General features: G+C 41.7%; 1 protein-coding gene across 1 annotated transcript in view; it reads left to right on the forward strand.

The window, feature by feature from the left end:
* Positions 1-595: 595 nt before the first annotated feature.
* Positions 596-21814, forward strand: part of LOC120447750 (frizzled-2) — a 31970-nt gene continuing 10751 nt past the window's right edge. Inside the window, exons 1-2 of the mRNA XM_044005947.1 lie at positions 596-1382; positions 10451-10514. The gene's annotated coding sequence lies outside the window, so the exon portion shown is untranslated. The remainder of the gene's footprint in view (positions 1383-10450; positions 10515-21814) is intronic.

Genomic DNA, 21814 nt, shown 5'->3' on the forward strand with positions numbered 1-21814 from the left:
TCAGAGATTTGTCACCCGGAGAGAGTGGACAATATTTTCACGGGGGTTGGGAAAGCGCAAGTGGGTTAAAAATAGGAAAACAATAGGTGAAGCTAACGAAACTCAGAAAGGACATACACAAGTAAAAGTAAATATTATTATTTCCAGAATAAAAAGTGTGTGACAATGCATTGTAATGAAGTGAATAAGTAGAAAGAAGACCTACAAATAATTCTAAATATATTTAAAAAAAATGGATGGGCTCTTTCCCGATAATCGTATAAAATACTCAACAGGAACAGGAAAATACACCTTCATAAAAACTGATTTACATCGGTTGTAAAAATCACCTTTGGAAAGCTATTATAACAGCAAATGCTCCATTAAAACATGAGTTCCTTCCCGTATTTATTTGGTTTGTGCAAAAAGTAACGAAATGCAGGGCAAGGTAAACAGAATGAAAGCAAGCCGTAAACAAAACATTTACTTTGCTGCATTTATCGCATGCTAGAGAGCTCTCTCCCGCTTACTCTCTCTCGCAGTCACATTCACCCTTGCCCTCCCCCACAACTTATACCAGCGAGCGAGCTCTGAAACTCAGTTGGCCTCAGTTCTCTTTCGACGATCGGAGTGCTCGGTTCTGCGGACGGAAGACTGCTGCTCGAATCAAATCAAAATAAGACTCGCGAGCACCAATTGCACCGTTGAAACGGCAATTAATCAATGAAGAAAACGTAATAATTTGTATGGAAACACCTCTCTTTTGTGCGCAAATCGAAAGCAGTGACAATTAATCGTAGGCATTTCGTGAATAAAAGAAGTTTCTTCAGACTGCCACCGCCGAGTGGCGTCCTCGAAAAAGCGACAGAAAATACAGAAAACGAGTTATGAAAATACAAATTGTGGCCGTGCCATGTGAGAATGTGTGTTGAAAATTGTTATAAAGAAACAAGATTTGCTGTTCGTTGTTATTGTTGCTATTCTGATCTGTGATCCCTGATCGACAAGCGTCAACTGAAAATTGGATTTTCGGGGCTCACCTTTAAATATATTTGTAGGAAAACACACATCCCACACCGTAACACCTGAAAGATAGCGACAACATTTGGCGCTACATGAAATATTAATTAAAAAATCTGTCCAAAAATAAAGTAGAAATTACTTGCAGCGGCAAAACGTTTCTATGAGAACCGACGCACGTATTTATAAGTACATCTGTGTATCCGTCAGATACTTGCTGCTGTATCCGTGTGTGCCTGCATCTCCAGGTGTTCGTGCAACAGTGTGAGTGTTTGATGTAAGCAGACGTGAAATTGGATTAACTTTGACAGACGCACGGCGGTTTTTAATTACTACCAAAGAGTTTTCGGGATTAACAGCGGAAAGTTGGACCAGCTCCACAGGTAAATATCATCTATGAGGGCGGAGGGGCCGCGGATTTCCATTACATTGCGAGTCAAAGATCAGTTGCGGGAGATCCGTATAATGGGAGGCAGTCGAGTTCGAGGCGGGAAACCGATCTCCAAACGGGGGGAAGAAAACTCTGGGGAAATGAACAACTCGGCCGAATGGATAACACTTTGAGAAAATTTATTTTTCTTAAGATCGAATGGATCGAATGCATTTTAAGCCTATCTCATCCGTATGAATATTACCGAGAAATGCGCTTAAATAATTTGGATCTTCCCAGCAAAACAGTTTATTACGTGTAGTTCCATAATACGTCCGTACTTCTTAATACCTTTCTAAATCAGCTTTCCATATACCAAATAAAAGGTATTCTTAATAGGGTGCTTCCAAATAAGATTGAGCAGTCCTAAAGCCCTATAAATCGTTGTGGGAACTTTCGAGTTGATCCATTTCAAATAATACAAGTCCGGAGGGTCAAAAGCTCACTGAATGTTTAACCCCAACAACAGTTACACATGGTTATTTTTACCGGTTAACGTTTATTCGATCAGCCACCTTATCTCTGTTCGACGGCGTTCTGTTCTGTTCGACGGGCGTTTTGTTTACTCAACAACAAAAATTGCGGCTGCTACGTTCTTTTTTCGACAGTTTTCGTTTATTTCAATCGAATCAATATTGCCGTCGAATGAATGGAGCACTACCAACCGAGCCAAACCGAAATCTTATCTCCCGCGGGAGTTGGGGGAAGGGGAAAAAGTGGGGTTGGTGTCTGGAATGCGTGTGTGTGTCTACATTATTTCATTATTTGTTGTCAAAGTTTCGGCTGCCGCGGCAGCGACTACCAGAAATACTACCATGTATACCATACCATCGATAGAGCTGGAAAATCGGTAAAAAAAAAAAAAAAAGGTAGGGGAGTGAAAGAGCCGCTGATTGCAGGTGCTGGCTCTGCTGACTCTACCTGGAAAAAGCTGGAGTATGTACGAGCAGTATGTCTCTGGTACTCGGCTTAATCTGTGATCAAGATAAGCCATTGCATGTCGATCGTTTCGTGTTCGAGATCCCAGATCCCCTAGATAGTTATAGTTTTCCCCTGTCTTTCAGTCCCTGCTTCTTTCTCTGTCTACTTTCTTGCGTCTGTGTGTGGAAAATTATGTTTCTCTGCGGTCATAAATTATGCGTAACGCGACACCTTCGTCTACAGGTTTCCAATGTGTCGTTAAATATTTTATTTCATTTTTATAGCTCTGCCATTGGATTTCGCATGAAGCGAAAGGCGGAGGACTCGGATCGTTGGGGCCAGAAATGATTTCATTAATTCTTCAGTTGAGAGCAGACGCTACCAAGGTTAGACCCTCTTATAAAGGCAAAGGTGTTGCCCCAACTGCCCGCCAGAGCCTGCTAAAAATATCAATTTACATACCGAGACCGAGGCACAGGGACATCATGTGGTGCTCCTTGTGCCCAATTCCCAATTCCCAATCCCCGATTCCCGGTTCTCCGTTCTCGGTTCTCAGTTCTCTGATTCTCTGAGAGAAACGGGCCTGGCCCGCACTTTCGCAATTCGAAAAATTGCGCTTTGTCACACAGCAAACGACTTTCGGCCGCCTGCTGGGGCGACACTCAAATGCCAGGCCGTGCTGTTTTTCTGTTTGGCTGGTTGCTCCTCTCTGCTGGTCGCAACTGCCGAGTGTTGCCTGTTGACTGGGCACAGTGGTACCAGAGCGTCCTGATTACTGATCTGTAAACGGAATGAGAACTTAAGTAATTATTCACGTCTAACACTGGCATCTTTGGACCTTAAGATAGGACTAATGGCATTAATCTTGAAGTTACATTTAATCATGGTATTATTGCTTATATTATTTTAAAGGGGCTAATAGAGGGATATTTTTTGTAAGCATGCAGTTGCTCAGAGCCTTAGCTACTCCTTCATCCTAAAAATCCTTGACCACTGTACCCGTTGACCTCCCGCGGCTTTCCGGCATGTCTGGTTGTCTCGTTCTCGGAGTGTTCCCTCCTCCACTCTGTGCCTCAAACAGGTGATCATTTTACAAACGGTCCTGGCTACCTGTTCCCGCTGGTCCCGCAGATCCGAGAATCCCGAAAGTCGGCCATAAATTATGTTTTGTTTGGTTTTTGTTGCTCGCTGCTTTTTGTCTCCTCCAGTGGGCTTGGCTATAAATTTCTCGTTGACTCTTTCCACTTGTCAAAGTCTTTTTATTTTCTTGGTGCCTGACGCTTTTTTATTATTTTTTGGGGCCTCTTCAGCTTAATTGTGACTGGGAGAGGATTATCTCGTTTTTTAGCCGTCCGCTGCTGCAAAAAATTTATCGACAGGCGCATTGACACTCGACCAGCGAGTCAGTTAGTCAGTCACTCAATTCAGCAGGGAGACGTCAGTTCACTTGTCACTCGCGACGGGTTTGTCAGTTTCATATCCTGGTAACCGTTTTTTGCTGATCAAGTGATGGAGCTGTCAGCTTAGGCGCTAATGTGCATACTAATGTCGGATGCTTCGCAGGTTTATGGCGAACCGATTGAGAATTGGCATCGAAACTATTTCCGAATGATCTGGGGTTAATGGTAGTAGCAGACAAGCAGCATTTAATGGTCGTCATTCTAATAACTTAAAAAAAGCTCTACTAAATTTATCGATACTCAAAATTGAAAAAGGGCAATACTCAAACACACGATACAGTACAATGAGCAAATGGATACACATAATTATAGTTTAAAGTCAACAATGGTCCCACAATGTTGTCATATCATTCTCAATTTATTGAGACCGCAATCATCAGCTGCCACATGTGGCTTTCAGTTCCACCTTTTGCCTGTTCCACCTCCGATGCCGCTGGCAATTTGTCTGCGGGCATCGGCATAATGCGTTCCCGTGATCATTTACCGATCTTGTTATAATTATAAAACCCACAATTGTCTCATTGCTGGTATCCTCTGCCGGAGTCTAATCATGTTGAGGCCCGGGCAACTCCTCCAATGGGCAACGGGCAACCGATAATTTACGGACAACCTGAGCAACGACCCTCGTAATTATAAAACCATTTCCCCCTCCGTTGCACTGAACCTGGCCCTCATTTTCTCTCTGTACACACGGCTTGTTTAAATAACACCAACATATTGATTAATTTTCGAGGCCCTGCTGAAGACGGGACTTGACGTGGCTCGAAACGGGCCAAAAGCAGGTCTCGAGTCGTTCATCAAACTGGCCCAGTCAACTCAGACCCCGTGCTGCAATTCATCAAACTGCGGGCCAGAATGTGTTGCCTTCTTCCTTGTTTCGCTGCACAGAGAGAAATGTTAACTATACATTAGATATTAAGACTTAAAACTATATAAAATGGATATTCTACTTAAGTGGAACTAATTGTATTTTTAGACCCCACGTCTTTCAAATAAAATCATTGAGTATCTTTGGTGGTCATCAATTATTTTTACCAAGTGCCCTCTGATTTTTGTTTGATTTATTTTGCAGCTCCTTCAATTTTCTCCATTCAGTCATATTATTAGGCTTCAGGCTCTCTCTTTGCCCGGTTTTTTCCCATTTTTGGCCCCTGCCCGTTGTGGTTAGCGGAGGAAAACAGAAATCAATTTGACATGATTGCCGTGGATCATAATTTTTTCTTTCTCTTTTATTCGGTTGGTTTCTACGGCGCTTTCATTGGACCCGTGTTTTTGATGTGTGTTTGTTTTGAATATTTTGTTTGCCGGCTATTAGGTTTTGATTATTTATGAGCTGAACCCATGGGGCTCACACTCGCCGCAGAAAACTGCTCATGGCTCGTTGGAATTGGCCCGGCAATTAGCCAACGCAAACGCCTCCCCAACCAAAAAACGATTATTTGTTTTTAAATGAAAAATCACCAAAAATCACAGAAAAGCTTGAAAGACAAAAGAAGATCATTTTTCGGTTCCTTTAGATCTTGGAAGTTTTTTTATTAGTATTTTCGCATGCCAACAAACTATTTGTCTTTGGCCAACAATCAAGCTGAAATTGCCTTTTAATGGCAGTTTACTTATTTATTTATTTGTTTATCTTGGCATATCTTAAAGGTTTGCCAGCATTGAAGGCAGCTAAAAACTAAATAATACATGCAGACTCCCGACCAATTTATCTTTTATACATTTTTCAATAAATTTATGGCTCTTCGTTCGCTTTTTGCTTGCGTTTTTTCGATTGTTTACGAAAAACATTTATTATGCATAGTTTGGTTAGACAGGCGAGCAAGCTATCAATTTTTCACCTTTCGTATCTGGCAGATACATCAAACAAAAGTTGAAACTTGTTGCCTGGCTTGAGTTTCTGGCTGTTCAGACTGGGTGCTTGCTAACTGTGTCGCTAAATGTGCTTTGCGGTGTTGTTGGGGAGATAAATTCCATAAAAATCAACAGCAACACACTCTAAAATCGACGACTACCTAAGCAACAATAACAATGAGAAATGACAAAGGCAAACGACGACGACCACGACGACGCTATCTTAGGGAGAACTGATGATGATTTATGAGCGTCAGAAATCAAGTAGAAAATTACGGTAATAGAAGAACACAAGGCAGACTGCACACAGATACTTACGCACACACACCGCACTGAATTCAAACTCATAGATACGTGTACGTACCTACCTAAATTTCCAACTTTACTCGAGAGGTTAGCACAGAGCACCGAAAACCGAAAATACGTACAAACAAAATCGACACCGTTCGTTGGGCAATTTTAACTAGAATTTATTTCGAGTTTGGGCAAACAGAGCCCACATGAAAAAGCGATAAAAACATGTTTTCCCCGGCTATTTCATTCGGGGAGATATTTTTAATATGCTAATTGGCAATGCAAATATTGAGCTAGCGCCTGCTTGAAGCAATTTGCATTTTATTCGAACAAAAACCGAAAACTAAAAGTGTCGGTTATAAATCCAAAGGCACACTCGCGAGTGTTGGAGAATAAGAATAAGAATTAGAAACATAACCACATCCCGCATTTATGGCATTTTTTCCATCGTCGAGCATCAGATTCGCTTTGCGTCTAATTCATTTAGCAAGACAACACCTTGTTAGTGCCCTGACTTATGACGGGATGTGTGGGGATATTTTCCAGCTGCCGTGTGTGGGTTTTAGCTGGAAATGTAGCGACTAGGTGTTAATTTTGTTTGTTATTCGAGCCAGTCGACAGTCCCCATTCCCCAATCCCAAGTAACAAATAGTTCCCAAACAACACGAGCAACGAAGATACACAAATCTAAAATGAAAATTCCCATTTAAAATGAAAATTAACAAGACATGCGGGTGAGTGTTGGGTAGGTGTTGGAAAAATTGGATAGGGATAGGCCTCTACAAGTGGAAAATACAAATGGAAATTATCTTTGGGCTCATTAAAAATTTAATGTAACAAGGGTTCAAGAGTCACAAATATTAGATTTCATTTTCAAAAATGATACAGTAATGTTAAATGCCTACTTAAAAGCTCAGCCAAATTGAACATTTAAATGAGCTCATGATATATGTATCTATATCAATTTCTTGATGCATTAAATTCCTATACTAAGAACGAATCATATGAAATGCGTTTTAATCGAAGTGACTCACAAGTTCATTAACGCAGACCAAGTGGATTCCTTTGATTGGGAAAGATTTGCTGGTCTTCTTAGAAAGTTTCCCCCAACACATCCTATCCGTTTGATCACTCATTCCCCCAAAGAATCAAACGAAAACAAGCCCAATGAAACTTATTTAATATGCCTTATATAGAAAGCAGTTAATTAAATCGACCCTGTAGGAGGGCGGCTGCTGCTGGAGCTTCCCTTGAAATCAGTTAACAAAAGCCCTAAGATAAACAGAGCCAGTCGAGGAGGATGCAAAGCAAAGGGGCACAGAAACCACAAAAAAATAAAAATAAAACGAATCGAATCGAAAAAGAAGAGGAAAGAAAGCAAAGGAGCAGAGCAGACCCGAGTTGAGTTGAGTTGAGTGTATAAAATGCACAAGTTTAAACAGAATTCAGATCGAGATCCGAGGAAGGAAGGGCGCGATGGGCAGGCATCATTAATTCTCACCCAAGTGTTGCACGACGAACGGAGCGTTTTCCTCAGCCCGCTGTGCATATTTCCAATTAAAGCGACTTGCAACTCTAATGAACTTGAAGATATCAATCTACGCGCTGTTAACCCTAAAAAACCGCAGACAGACGGCGACGAAGAAGTCCGGCACGAAATAAATGTCAGGCTAATTAAAAGGCAGGAAAAAATCTGCGGCTGCAATCGAGCATGCAATATTACTCCTGTCTCCTCTTCACTAGCAACTTTGTTTAGAGGCAGCAAATTAATTGAAATAGTACCAAAAATAGAAGTCCGAACCGAGGTTTCTGTTGCATGTATCCCACAGATTAGCATCTCTGGGATGCATCTACATCTACGCACATGTTTCGCTTTCAGTCCACCTCCATCTTGATTCCAAATGGGAATGGAAAGGAAGCGCTCGACTCGCGTTAAAACAAACAAAAACATATTTTTCTTATAAACAGAACTCTGAACAAAATAATTTTATTTTCAGCGGGCAGGTTCTCTTGTATCTCAGTATCTTCTTTTTGCTCCACCTCTCTTAAATTTACACTTGGAAAAGTTAGGACTAAATTGTATTGTATTACAATTATATTTCCTACTTTAGGCTACAATATTCTAAACGAGACAACGGGATATCATCAATATATTGTCACAATCCATGTTTAATGAATCTTGTTTACTGTAAAAAACCATTGAAAATATTTACATTGATGAGTTTTTGTACAAATCTTTTTTTCTCTCTGCACTTGAGTATCTTTTTGGGCTCTCGCATCGAAACATAATTAATTTCTGTTTGTTTAAGGTCTGCGCCTGTTTGGCTGCGACTGACTGTTGTTTCCTGCGACGCGATGACGATGGCGATATTTGCTTTCCTCGCAGCGAAGGGAAGGGTGCTGCTCCTTGAGATTCATTGGAATTTCAATTTTCAAAAAACGATACTCCTCACAATACATATTCATTGTCGTGGCTCGGCGTCGTGTTGGGCATTTAAATGCCCGCTCATAAATTTGTTTTCTGCTTTTTGCAATGTCATAAATTAAACATTTTCGAAACTGATACTTTCTGCCCCTCCCTGCTTTGACTGCCTACTTTGTTTTTATTGATCATCAAGTTGACATTCGCCGGGGAGAAAGAAAGATCGAGACAGTGGGAATATTTTGCCATAAATTATGCGCCTAATTAATTGGCCTACAAATTCCAATTCCTTCGCTCAGAATCTTTCCCAGTTAATTAGTCAGAAACTGAAAAGCGTTTGAAACCAGTCTGGAAACTGGGATCTTCTTCATTTTGCCTCAGCGTGTTGTTCTTTTATGTTGAATTTGAATTTGAATTTCAGAGATTTTGTGTGTCGCAGATTTTTAACTTTGAAACCACATTCAAATTGAGCTTTTCTTGGAAGTTGATTTGTTCAAGCCTTGGAATTGAATAACGAATAATTTCTCAGATTTCTTAAGCAGGAGATTTATAATGACAAGCTGGTTTTACAAAGAATTTTAAATTACGAAATAACTTTAGGAAGTGTCATAAACATTTATTGTTCTAAGCTAAATGAATTATTACTCTATGTTCCGGGTATTTTTTTCTGCAAAAATAGCATTTTGTGTTATTTAGAAGGAACAGACATAAATCAATAAATAAATATCTCTTAAATAAATAATTCTTGGATCGTTCATTCTAAGAACCCACTAATTGCAAAACAGTCAATTTCTAGTATGGGTAATACCCTAGACAACCAAAAAATAATTAACTTCAAAAGAAGAACGACATCTATTCCCCACATTTCGCCATGATCTCCAGTCCTATCTCAATTAGGCAAGCCAGAAGAAAACAAAGAACGCAAAAGCCAGAGGCAGACGTTCATAATTAAAAAATTGTCATTTTGTTGTCGTTTGCTTAACTTTATCTGCAATTGGTTACAGCGGAGATTACACCTGGCAATTGTGCGGCGGAGGTGGTAAATCAAAGGCGGCGAATTGTGGGCCCACAAATACGCGGCATTGTTGCTCCTCCGACTTATCTCAGTTTTCTTGGCTCGGTTTGGTTAGGCAAATCTTTTGCGACACTCCCACACTCGCAGTTTCGGTTTCAGCTCCAGATACAAAGTACAGATACAGATACAGATACATTCACAGATACGGTTACAGGGGCAACCTCTTCTGCGGCATTTTATTTGTCACTGGCTGATTAAACTTGCATTATATATACACATAAATATATGTACAAAGAGTGCCGTTAAAGCAAATAACAACAAGGCGCGCTCTTTAATAAGGAATATAAAAAGATGGTGGGAGTGAAAAAAGTTAATTAAATTGTAAGCGAGTGGCTGCCTCTCCATTGGCACACACGCAACTTCTTCATCATCCGGCGAATGTCTGGCCCCTTAATCCCGTGGCGTGATTAAAGTAGTCCACTTTCGGCTAGGCCCAGGGATAAAGCCCCGGCCATTTTCCATTTTCCGCCCCGCCCACGCTTTTCCCCTTATTCCCTTATTCCGTCGGCTTTTCCTGTTTGCTCTTTGGGAGCTGCTGCTTTCCCTCTGTTTTTCTTTCGCGGCTTCCATGCTTTTGAAGTGCTGCCGCAGAGACAACTGCAATTGTTCCTTAGCCGCCCACAAATTTATTGTCCAAATATTAATATTTGCCCGGGCACCCAGAACATAATTCAGACCGCAAATTGTGGCAACTCTTTCCGTGGCTCTTCGGCCAGCCTGTAAATTATGTCGCCAATTCCCATTTTTTCCAGCATAAGCCCGTTTTTATGCTTATTGCATAATTAAGTTATTCGGCCTTTTATATATTCTAATTATACCAGATTTATATACTTTTTTATGACCGTTTTTACGATTAGCAAAATTCGGAGATGCCCCAAATCTCCGCGCGGGGAATTCGCTTTATGAATGTTTCCAAGCGTAAGCTTTTATAGCTGCATCTAAAATCATCAGTTATCAGATAACTTATCGTACCCTTTTTTTGCATCTCATTACAGCTGGGCGGAATCGAATGAACCAGAAAATCAACGAGAAAGCTAAACCAACGGAATGGAAAAAATGGTAAGTGGAAAAATTATAAAAAAAAAAAGCTTAGAACTTAAAAGTAGTTTTAAGTTGTATATACATATATGAATTTAAATGGGCTTCGTCTTTTTATTTGAAATACTTGGAGCCCCGTGTAATTTGGTTCTCCCTACTATTTTGCATACAACAAGACATCAGCTAGACGTAAATATAAATAAGAGGCCAGAAAACTTGACCTTTCCCCCGCCAAACACTTTGCCTCTTGGCTACTTCATTGCGCTTAGTTTGCCGCACAATGGAGAGCAAAATGCCAGGGCCCTCTATTTGTGACCTGGCCAGTGCAATTGACCAAGGAGCAAAGGAACCAAGGAGCAGGAACCCACTGGTAGTCGGCATCCAGCATCATAAACATCCTCTTCGTCTGCGGTTGTCGGCAGTTACTTTTCGACGCCAATTTTGCTCTTCAAAACGAGCCATCTCCTGGTGCAGAGAAAGAAAGTAACTAGTAACTTTCAATTACGATTTATTGGCCTAATTTATACTTCATTCATTTATACTTCTTCAGCAGAATGAAAACTTGTAATGATTGTCCTTTGATTGGAATTTCTTACATTCATCTTCAGATACTTCAACAGAATTTTTCCCCTGTGTAGGACTATTTTTTTCGTTTGAGCCTGGTTTTCTGGTTTCGGCTGCCGTGGGCGATGCATCTTCAGACGCGACTTGTTGCCCCATTGTTGGCTCACCCTTTTGAGCGGAGAATATGGGAACATGGTTGAGAGACCGGTAAAGAGAGAGCTGCATCTGAATCTTGGGGCAGGCATATCTTTTGCCACTTTAACGTTAACGAGCTGTTGACTTCTTTCTGCTTTTGCCGGCAGTTGAGTTGCCAAGTTCTTCAGCTCGACTCCTTCTTTCCTTCTCTCTCTGCATAGCCGTCATCATCATCTGGCTGCCAGCTTTGCCTATCCATCATTCTCTCATATTTCCTTTGGCTGCTTTAATGCAAAATATCCTGACAAGCCTTTCTGTCTAGTTAGCATCTCGTCGTCTCTTTCGGCCGCCCTGCAGCCGTCTCTTTCGCCAGCACAACTTGTCTGGCCAACTGTCGAAGCTTTTTGTTGATATGGAGTGGTTTTTTCTCCAGACACTGTTGTTTTATTTTCGTTTGTTCAGGGCTCATTTGTTATGCGAGACATTTCGAAATGTTCTCGTAATTAAAACATGAGAATATTTCCATAAATACAAACATTGATTCGGCCAGATGGGCAAACATACTGCAATGACACATCATCATTCTCAATCCGTTCGCTCGATCTTCCTCGTCTGCCTTCTCTGTTTTTTGTTTACAACGCGTTTGCTTGAGCTTACAAATAACTAATTTAATATGCCAAACATGCAACGTCTCCCTTCGCAGCATGTGGCGCTCAACTCGCATAGAGAAAGATGGAATTACTCGGTTAATTGAATTATAATTGTAGACGGCAGGCAGCCATATTCCTATCCTTCTTTCTTTTTCCCCACCAACTACTCCCTCGCGATGATCACGTCGATCATGTCGAGCAGTCAATCAATTTTCTAAAGATATATTCATATTCTCGGTGCCAGCTCGTTGGTGAAATGTGTATATATGTATGTATATATTCCGTGTAGCCATGGGTGAGTTCATTAGAAATGCCAGTGCAGTCAGGGATCTGCCTTTGGATTGTTTTCGGTTGGTTGCGGATTCGATACAGAAATTGTTATGATATTTATGGGTTAGGGAACAATAGGAATGCGTTAGCGGTGCACTAGTGTTACAGGAAAGATTAATCATTTATTGATTGAGTGCCTCTGTTATCCAAGAAAATGCACTTAGTAATATAACTTATGAAAACTGTTCTATCCAAAAGAAAACTAAATCTATATATACGATAGATACATGGATAACTGAACTTGACGGCAACTAGAACTTCGGTTAAACAGAATCGTTTGCCCACATCAGCTTGCACCTTTCGGTCCCACAATTGCCCCTGTAATTCAATTCGATTGAACTCAACTTTTATGGCACGTCGGCAATGGCGTCAGTGTAAACAACAGTGGGCATCCACCTAAGGCGGATCACGCGCCGCGAGGAGGAGAGCAGGGCCACAGTGAAACCACCCGTTGAGTGGAGGAGGCTGGAGCGGACTGGAGTGCCACATCAGCCCAGTTCATTCGACATCCCTTCGTGCTGTTTCCTGCCCGAAAAACACGCGCTGATTGCTCGGGCTGTTGAAATGCGCTTGGAAAAATAAACCAAATAAACCAAGAGCCCAGGGAAAAAGGCATAAATTATTTGATGCAACAAAACCCCGCCCGTCCCCGCGGAAAATTAAGGTGACCATATGTGGCCGGAGGGCACCCAACTGAGAGCAAGTGAAGCAAGAAAAACAGTTCATAAAATCAACAAACAGCAGCAGCAGCAGAAGCTGGAGCTGAACAAAGATCCACAGAAGCTGAAGTCGAGAAATGGGAATGGGAATTGGAATTGGAATAGGAATAGGAATCTCGAACAGCATTTGAAATGCCATGCAGGGAATTCCTGTGCTGCTGTTCGTGTTTCAAATAAACTTCGAAATGCATAAATAGTTTACAACAATAACAGGGAATCAACAGCAGCAGCAGCGTTTCCCCGAGAAGAAAGAAAAACAGGAACAAGTTGCATCTGCATCTGCAGCATACCAAGAGTTCATTGGATCCCACTTCCTCTGTAGCGAATTTCCCCCAAAAAATGCTGCCCATTTACATTATTTGTGTTGTTCAGCTCATTTGATTTCCTTGAACTGAGACCAGAGGGATATTAAAGCGTTAAAGGGAGTTTTTTGAATAGAGAAAAACTCCATTGAACAGCATTCACTTTTCGAGACTTTAAGTTTTTATTATAAAGTTGCAGTCCTCTGGCAAATCAAAACCCAACACAAGGTTTTATTTCTAAATTCTAACTCAGTTTTTCAGTTTTATCTGCTCACGGTATCGTTTTCCATCTGCGTTTAAAATAAAATAGAAACATATTCCCCCGGCCAATTGTAACCGCTTTGCAACTTCAATTTCTTGTTACAAGTGCAACATTTTATTAACCCTCAGGTGGTGCCCAGCCCCCATATTCACCCCACCGCCGGTTCAAACAATTTCCCTATATATTTGGCGCTTTGGAGTCGTAAATATTTTTATTGCACGACCATAAAAAGGAATAACACAAACAGAACGAAGGAAAAAGTGCAATAGACTATCAACAGTTTCACGCCTTCCTCCGCCTTTTGCATACTGGCATGTACATGCGAATATCGGTTGATATTTTCCGTCCGCTTCTCTTCTTTGTTTATGCCACACATGTTACGCCTACGAAAAACTTCGGTGCTACCTACCGGTGCTGCACTGGAAAAAATTGAGAGTTGAAGCATATAGAATTAAGGATTCTTGAATATAAAGTTGGAACATAAACCATGTCACACCCTATCTTCAGTGGTGGGATCTATTTATATAGCAGTCTGATACCCAAGTTGGTTTGTCTGTCAATCAAATCTACAAAGTATGCGAACAACTTAGCGTAGGCATATTCTCCATAGCACGTTCAGTAAATGAAAATCAACATAAAGTTGCATGAAATTTTCAATGTAGAATATTAACATGCGCCTATCGCGGAAAACTTGACCTGACTGACTCTTCCCTGATATTCCCGAATATTTGAGTTTCAGAATATGAGAGCTGAATGACAGCAACGGTTGATACGCAGGGTACAAAGTTCATCTATCAGCTAGAAATCGGAATTCGGATCCGTATCAAGAGTCATGTGCTGTCCACTTTCGAACTTTTTAGGGTGGCGGCATTTTCCCTTTGAAATGCCACAAAGTGCCACAAACAAAAAACGCTGATAAGCCCGCGATTTATTTATGATTTTGTTCGATTTGGGGCCTGATGCTTTCATAAATTTAAATTCTACAGTGGCCCTGGCGTTTCAATTAAGCAATTGTTGTAAATTGTTTTTCGATTTTTCTGCTCGCTCTCACTATTTCCTTTGACCGATATTGATATTGATATGGAGTGATATATGACTGGCAGAGCAGCAGCTTGTGCATCGATAAGATTTCCATGTGCCTGGCCAAAAGAAATTAGTCAAAGCTGGAAGCGCTTGCATGCAAATTATTGTTATGGGCAATTTGGCCATTAGCCACAGCGCCATAAATTATAAACAAGACCCAGAGCAGCCGAAGACGCCGAAGTCGCCGAGATGCGAGATGCCTCATTGAAATTCCCCTAGCCGAAGGCTGAAATCCAACAGCCAACAGCCAAGAGCCCGGGGGAAAGACGACTGCCTGGGACATGTGCCTCGCATTTCAGATTTCCATCCACATCCATATACTCGTACACTAAGTATATATGCCATGTATACGTAGATTGAATTTGATAATTTGTGGTCTCGCATTGGTTTATGCATTTCCATTCGATTCGGAATTGGACTGCAACTTTATGACTTGAAGAGGGTGCTAAATTAGTTGGAAAATATTTGGAAATATGTGTCCGGGGCGGAGCAACCAATGTTTGTGGTCGGTATTTATAGAATGTCATCCGCCTACATTTGAGTTGGTAAATTAATCAGATTTCTAAACGATACTCGGTGGCCTGACAAATGTGCGGACGATAAACCGATGTGTTTATTATTATTTATTTGAATGGTTTATCTGTGCCCGGCATTTATAAATGTCGTTTTTATTAAAATTAAAGGTGTTTTTAAGCACAAATTTCACCGCTGGCATAAGTCTTTTGCGCCAATGGGGGAATTAAGTATTTTTTATGGCATTCCATTGAAATCTTGCGTCTATTGATCGAACTCATTTTGTTCGATTTGGACACACAAAATTTACGCAACTAATTGATTTTGTTATTTATTTAACATTTTTACAAGAGAGCCAAGAAAAGCAAACGCAGCAGCAATGCCATTAAAAGCCATTAACTGAAAACTTAAACGCATGCCAGAGACACATAGAAAATGGGGGAGAAGGGGGGAAAAGCGGGACAATCGGAAAACGGAGAAAATGGGTAAAATGGGTAAAATGGGGAAAATGGAAGGCAGGCAAACCGGCGGCGGTGGCTGCCGCGTGTTTATCGCTGGGCGTCGGGTCGCGCACGCATGCCAACAAAATAAACCAAGCTAGAAATGCCATTAAATACGAGAGGAAAATACAGAAAAATACGGGAAAAAATGGGGAAAAACGGAAAAAAGGCAAAAAACATATACATGTAATACAAAGCAAGCCAAAAAGAAGAAACCAAGGAACATGGGGAGGCAGCGGCGACAAACAAACATAAAAATCAATGCCAGGCGGAGGAAGAGCCACCAGCCACCCACCAGGATGGCGGGCCCCCTAGGCGTATGCGTAATATCGAAAGAGCAGCGCAGGGACGCATGAAAATAGAGCGAGAGCAGCGACAAATTTATAGCATTGAAATGGAAACCAGACATCGAGACGTCAAATTGCCCACACACAACACACAACGCTCAAGATTCAAAGTCAAAAAGCATTCAAACTACTGCAAAAGTGCCTGGGTGAAACAAATAAATAAAAATCCTTTTTGGCAGGCCGCAACTCTAAAAATGGCAATTTATGAGCCATGAGAAGCGTTGTTTGCCTTGCATTAAATTGCAAAAATTAATTGCTAACCATCGAGTACACAAATGTTGCCAATTCGCGTTGGCGACTCGTAAATAAATAATACTGATGTCTGTGAATTAATTCCGAAAATTCGGCCAAAGCAAACAAATCGTAAATTATGGCGCCTCCACTTTATCATTGAGAAATGTTTGATTATTGATTTGCTCTCTTTATTATCCCCATACACATAGATCAATAACATTTGCCTTCCGACGCCCGATACAAATGAGTCTTACTTTCGTGAGTAAACTATTGTTTGAAGCGAAATGAGCTTAGTACTTAATTAAAAGTGCTGCTGTGGAACATCCACTGCACTGACTCTGACCCAGCCCAGCAATTAAGCACCTTCCGCAGGCGGGGGTCACACACACGACCACGATCCCGGGCCCTGTGTCACCAAGGTATCCTCAACTCCCCACCTCGTAGCTCACCATTAATTATCCATGTCAGCGGCATTTTGTCACACAACAAGCATCGCTGCTACGGAACATCCTCGCATTTTCCGGGCGCATGTTGCAGATATATTTCACTTAATTTCCACACTGACATTAATTAATACCCGTGTGTGTGTGTGTGTGTGTTTGTGTGCGGGTGTGCGAGGGAGACGGCACGTGGTTGTTAGCCGACAACAAAGGGCACTAAAAATGTTTGTACGCCGAGATGGGGAGCAAGTTTGGCCCCCATGAGGAGCAGTACAACCAGAGACATGCTAAATTGTCAACCTAGAACTTCAGACATAACATGCATCATTCATGCCGGAATGTATTAGTGTGTGTGTGTGGTGTTGTGTTGTGTGTGCGCTTGTGTGTGTGCTTTTGGGGTCTCCTTGCCCTCTTGACGCTTTCAAATGACCATAAAAATCGTTTTTATTGCATGTGTCACAACAGCCGGGAAAACTCTTACCGTAATAGTTTTTCCCGCTTCTTCTTCTTTTTTGTGTGTCAATGTCGCCGGCAGTTGGTTGGTTATTTTTTACTGCGGTTCCCTTTAATTGCCGTAAAAATAAAACAGCCACCACAGACAACGCGACGACAGTCGTAAAGCCACCTATTCCTGGCTTTTCCCGGTGTTTCAATTAGCTTTCCATCAGCGAACATCAGCATATTTCTTTTTTAGTAGCCGGGCTGCATTTATGATTCAATTACTTTTATTACAAAATCGGTGTGTAAAAAGGCCATCGCCGGTATTAGCCATAAAACGGTCGATTATCGAATATGACCATAAATGTAAATCGTAGATAAATGGCAATAACAGTATTTTCCTTTTGGACAGCTGAAAACCAACAAATGGCAATAAAGTAAATGTCTCGGGAATGGAGGACTGTTATATGAAAAATTGAAACTCGATAGCGGCGAAAGGCAACTGGTTTTTATGGGCCAATGCAAATAGCAATAAAATAAAGTTTGAGTGGAGTGGAGTGAATAAAATGCTAAAAACTAATTAGAAATTGACAGTAAAATTTTATTTCAAAGGCTTCGCGTATAAATTTAATATGTATGCTGCACAATGACTTCCTTATTACATATTTTCCCCAAATCTCATTATCATTGCTCGCCACTCAATATATCTTTGTAACACCTCGTTTGGTGGAAAAGCCATGAACATTTTTATAGTTCCTCTTACGCCGCACTTTTATGATGCGTTAAAGTTGCATCATAAAACCCCTCCACTCCTTTTTTTCGGTCAGAAAAAATGTTATTTTATAAATGTGCCACATCCTGAAGCAACAAAAATTATATATATGTACTTGTATTTTTTGTATTCCTTGGGATATTTAATTTGTCCCCCGCAAAATTCCCCTTTTGTGTTTCCATTGTCGTAGGGGAAACGGAAGTGGAAATGGCAATGGAAATGGGAACGGGAACGGGAATGCAAGGCAATTCGTTTTTAATTGTTTTCTTCTCCCCCAAAAGTATGCTAAGAGCAGGGGAGTGGCAACAACTGTCAAAATAAAAACGCTTGCTCATTCTGCAAAATTTGAAATGGAAAATAAAATCTGCCAACAGGACAACCACCCACACATGCAGGACTTGCATGTTTTTCTGCTTTTTTTTTGCCTTTTGGCAGGGAAGACACTTGACACTCTTTTGTATTTAGTCAGCCAGCCGACAGTTCACACCCCCCAAAGCACCCTTCCCCTCTCAGCGGCAGCTGCACTTTTGTCTTGTTATTAGCAAAATTTGTGAGGACCAAGGAAACGGGGCTAAAATCGGAAATTTAATTTTATTTCCATGTTTTTGTTTCGCCGGCAACTCTCGCACTTTGCACAGAAAAAAAAAATGTTTTAAATGTAATATTTGAGGATCAATGATACACAGAGACTCAGCTCTACAATCCTAGAGATGGTTAAAAAAGAATACGCATTTGCATGTGGTTTACAAATCCCTAAAATGTATGAGGTTTTTAAAATAAATAAAAATTGTTTCAGTGCAATGCCAACCCTCTGACTTTGTCCTTTTTGCTGTTCCACTCGCTTTCTGCGGTGTCATTTAGTCCGCAGTAAGAGTCTAGCACAAACAAGGACAACGGCAAAAAAATAACAAGGACAAGAAATATTCAATAATAGAGAACCCTAAACGGCGAAATCAACCCCTCGAAAGGACACCACCCCTCCCTTCTGCACTTCCTTAGGGGTTAAGGGTGGTTATCGAAAATATGCAGGAACTGTTTGACATTTGCAAATCGTTTTGCGTAAAGTGCCCACCGGATTTGCCCGATCTCCGAGGATCTGTTACTTCTGCATTTGGCACAATCCATCAATGGACCCAAATGAAGTCTCCAGAGGATGAGGGCAGTGGAAAATGAGATAGATGCATACTCAGCAGTCGGGCGGTGTCCACTTAATTAAAACTTAATTGTAAAGTCAGAGGACTCACAGTGGTTAAGCACGGACTAAAAAATAAAGCAAAAAAAAGAACTATGCAAAAAAGCATTTAATGATGGGCCACATGCACAAACAATTTGCATTCTGCTAAAACTTTCACAAAGCAACAAAAGCAGCCGAACATTAAAGGGCGAAATCGTAGAAAAGAGTGCTTCAAGCCAGCTTTTAAAAAAATGTTGCAAAAGTGTGACAGAAAAAGCAGCCTGGCTAAAAAAACAAAATGAAAACACGTTTAAATGTCAATGATTTTAATGGGCGGACGCGCAAAAATCTTGAGCCAGTTTTGTGTTTATTACGTTGACAAAGCTCCTCGGGGAAAAGCTCGTAGGAACCCCCGCTTTTCCATTTGCCCCCTTTTCCGCAGCCCTTTTTGCCGTTTTCCCCATTTGAACTCGCTGCGTTTGTAAGGTCATGGAACTTGTCTGCATTGACTTTGTGTGGAAAACCCCCTGGTTGGAAATAAAAACTTCTCCATTCGCCGTCTCCCTCTGTCGCCAGCTACCTGTCGCTCTCACTCTCTCTCTCTCTGTGACCTGAACCTACCGTGTCGACAAACTGTTTTCATTTTGCGCCGCTACGCGCTTTTTGATGCCGCCGCCAACAAGGCAAACAGTTGCTCCTGCTCCTGTTTTACTGTTTTCCCCGCCCCGCCCCGCCTCACCTTCAACTCCGCCCCGACCGCGACCCCGCTCCATTTTCCCCCCGCTTTTCACGGCGAGTTTTTCAATTGATTTTCGCGGTTTGCTTTGGCCAAGGCCACCGTGGGAGGGGGTTTGGATGGCATTCGGGTTGACTGTTGCACCTGGGAGCCCTTCGAGTTTGTTGCTGCTGCTTCAACGCTTCTTTCTGCACTGCAACTGCGGCGGGCCGAGGGGATGCCCCGAAAAAGTAGAGGAAATACCTCCCCTTAGAAAGTTTAAGTGCTTTGTGGTTGGCAAGTTTTCCTTTTTTGGCTTTTCCGCGTTCCGCTCCTTGCTCCCCCGCCAGCCCTTTTTTCCGCACTTTTCCCAGGTCCACGAACAGCGATTTGGAGCCGTTTTGTATGAAGACCTCTTCTTTGACGGCGCTTTTTTGCCTTTGATTGATTGATTGCCCCCATCGAGGCGATAAGTTATCGATTAGCATTCTCTTTTCTTCCCATCGATGCTGGTTTCGGATCAGTTCGGTACGCCTCGGTCATTGTTTGGTTAATTGCTCATCAACATTATCTTGAGTTGAATGCCGGACTTACTTCCGCCGCGGTTTTAGTGACTCTGAGTAAACTGTACTTGAAAGCGATTCAGGCAGCTTATACCTTATACCAGAGTATACATTACAGACATATACACTCTTTAAGGATTTTAGTGAAGATTTGCTTTAGTTGTTGTGGGTAAACATTAATGTTGAGGCACTAATTGATTTGGGCCTAGGGAGAGCAATAAGAAACAACCTTTTGTAGCAGTCACTTATTTTTTATTTAATTTATTTTATGCAAGCGAGCAGCTTTAAAAAACTTTGTTTCTTCTCCTTCGCCAGTGTTTCCTCAAGTCTCGTACAAGTGTTGCCCCATCCAATAACCGCAGATCATGGGTAACACTTTTACCAAAGGTTTTCAGGGTTACGTCTTTTTCGCCTAGTTGGCGGTTGAATTTAAATTACGGCGGTAACATTCCCCCCCCCTCGTGAACGTTCTTCTGATCTTCACCAATTTTTAAACCGACGTCCAGGACAGCAATCTTGGCCACTGGGCGGACCATGATGCCTTTTGGTGTCCATATTGTAGCTCTGCGTACTTGTCCATCTTTGGCCATCACTACGTCAGTAATACGTCCTTTTGGCCACATGTTCCTCGGCAGTTGATCGTCGACAACGATAACGACATCACCGATAGCTATTGGGGGACGTTTGGTAAACCACTTGCTGCGTCTGGTTAAATTTGGGGTAAATTCCTTAACCCAGCGATTCCAGAATTTGTCTGCGAATAACTGAGTTTGTTGCCAACGCAGCCTTAGATCGGTATTGCCATCTGCCATACGCTTATAGCCGTTCGTCGATCCCAGAAGTAAATGATTCGGGGTGAGTGCTTCGTCGTCGGCTGAATCTAAAGAGACAAAGGTTAGTGGTCTGGAATTGATGATACTTTCCGCTTCCATAAGGGCGGTTTGAAGAGTTTCGTCGTTGAAGTTGTTTGTTGGGCAGATTGCTTTCAAAACAGTTTTGACCGATCGGACTAGTCGTTCCCATGCGCCTCCCATATGAGGTGCTGCAGGCGGGTTGAAGTGCCACTTAATTGCTTCGTATTTTATGGTGATTTCATCAAAGTCGATCTTTTGAAGTTCTTCTTTCACCATTTTCTCCGTGGCTTTAAAGTTTGTGCCATTGTCAGAAAAGATTTCTTTTGGAGTCCCGCGACGTGTCATAAAATTCCGCAGACACATAATGCATGAGCTTACATCGAGTTTGTGGGCTACTTCTATGTGTACGGCTCTCAGCGTCAGGCAGGTAAAGAGGACTCCCCACCGTTTTTCCTTGTGCTGCCAACGTTGACCAGTATAGGACCGAAGTAGTCGACTCCCGTGTATGTAAAGGGCCTCTCGAAGCAGGCTAGTCGGGCGACTGGTAATGGAGCCATTTGAGGTACTTCGGGGCTGGCGGTGGCAATTTTGCACAGTTGACAAGCCTTTCGAACTGTTTTATACAGCACTCGTAGACGAGGTACGTAGAAGTCGTTTCGAATACGATTTATCGTTGACTCGTGCATCATGTGATGTGATTTTTCATGGTAATATTTTGTAATTAAA

This window comes from Drosophila santomea, chromosome 3L (assembly GCF_016746245.2).
Source record: "Drosophila santomea strain STO CAGO 1482 chromosome 3L, Prin_Dsan_1.1, whole genome shotgun sequence".
Lineage (NCBI taxonomy): Eukaryota > Metazoa > Arthropoda > Insecta > Diptera > Drosophilidae > Drosophila > Drosophila santomea.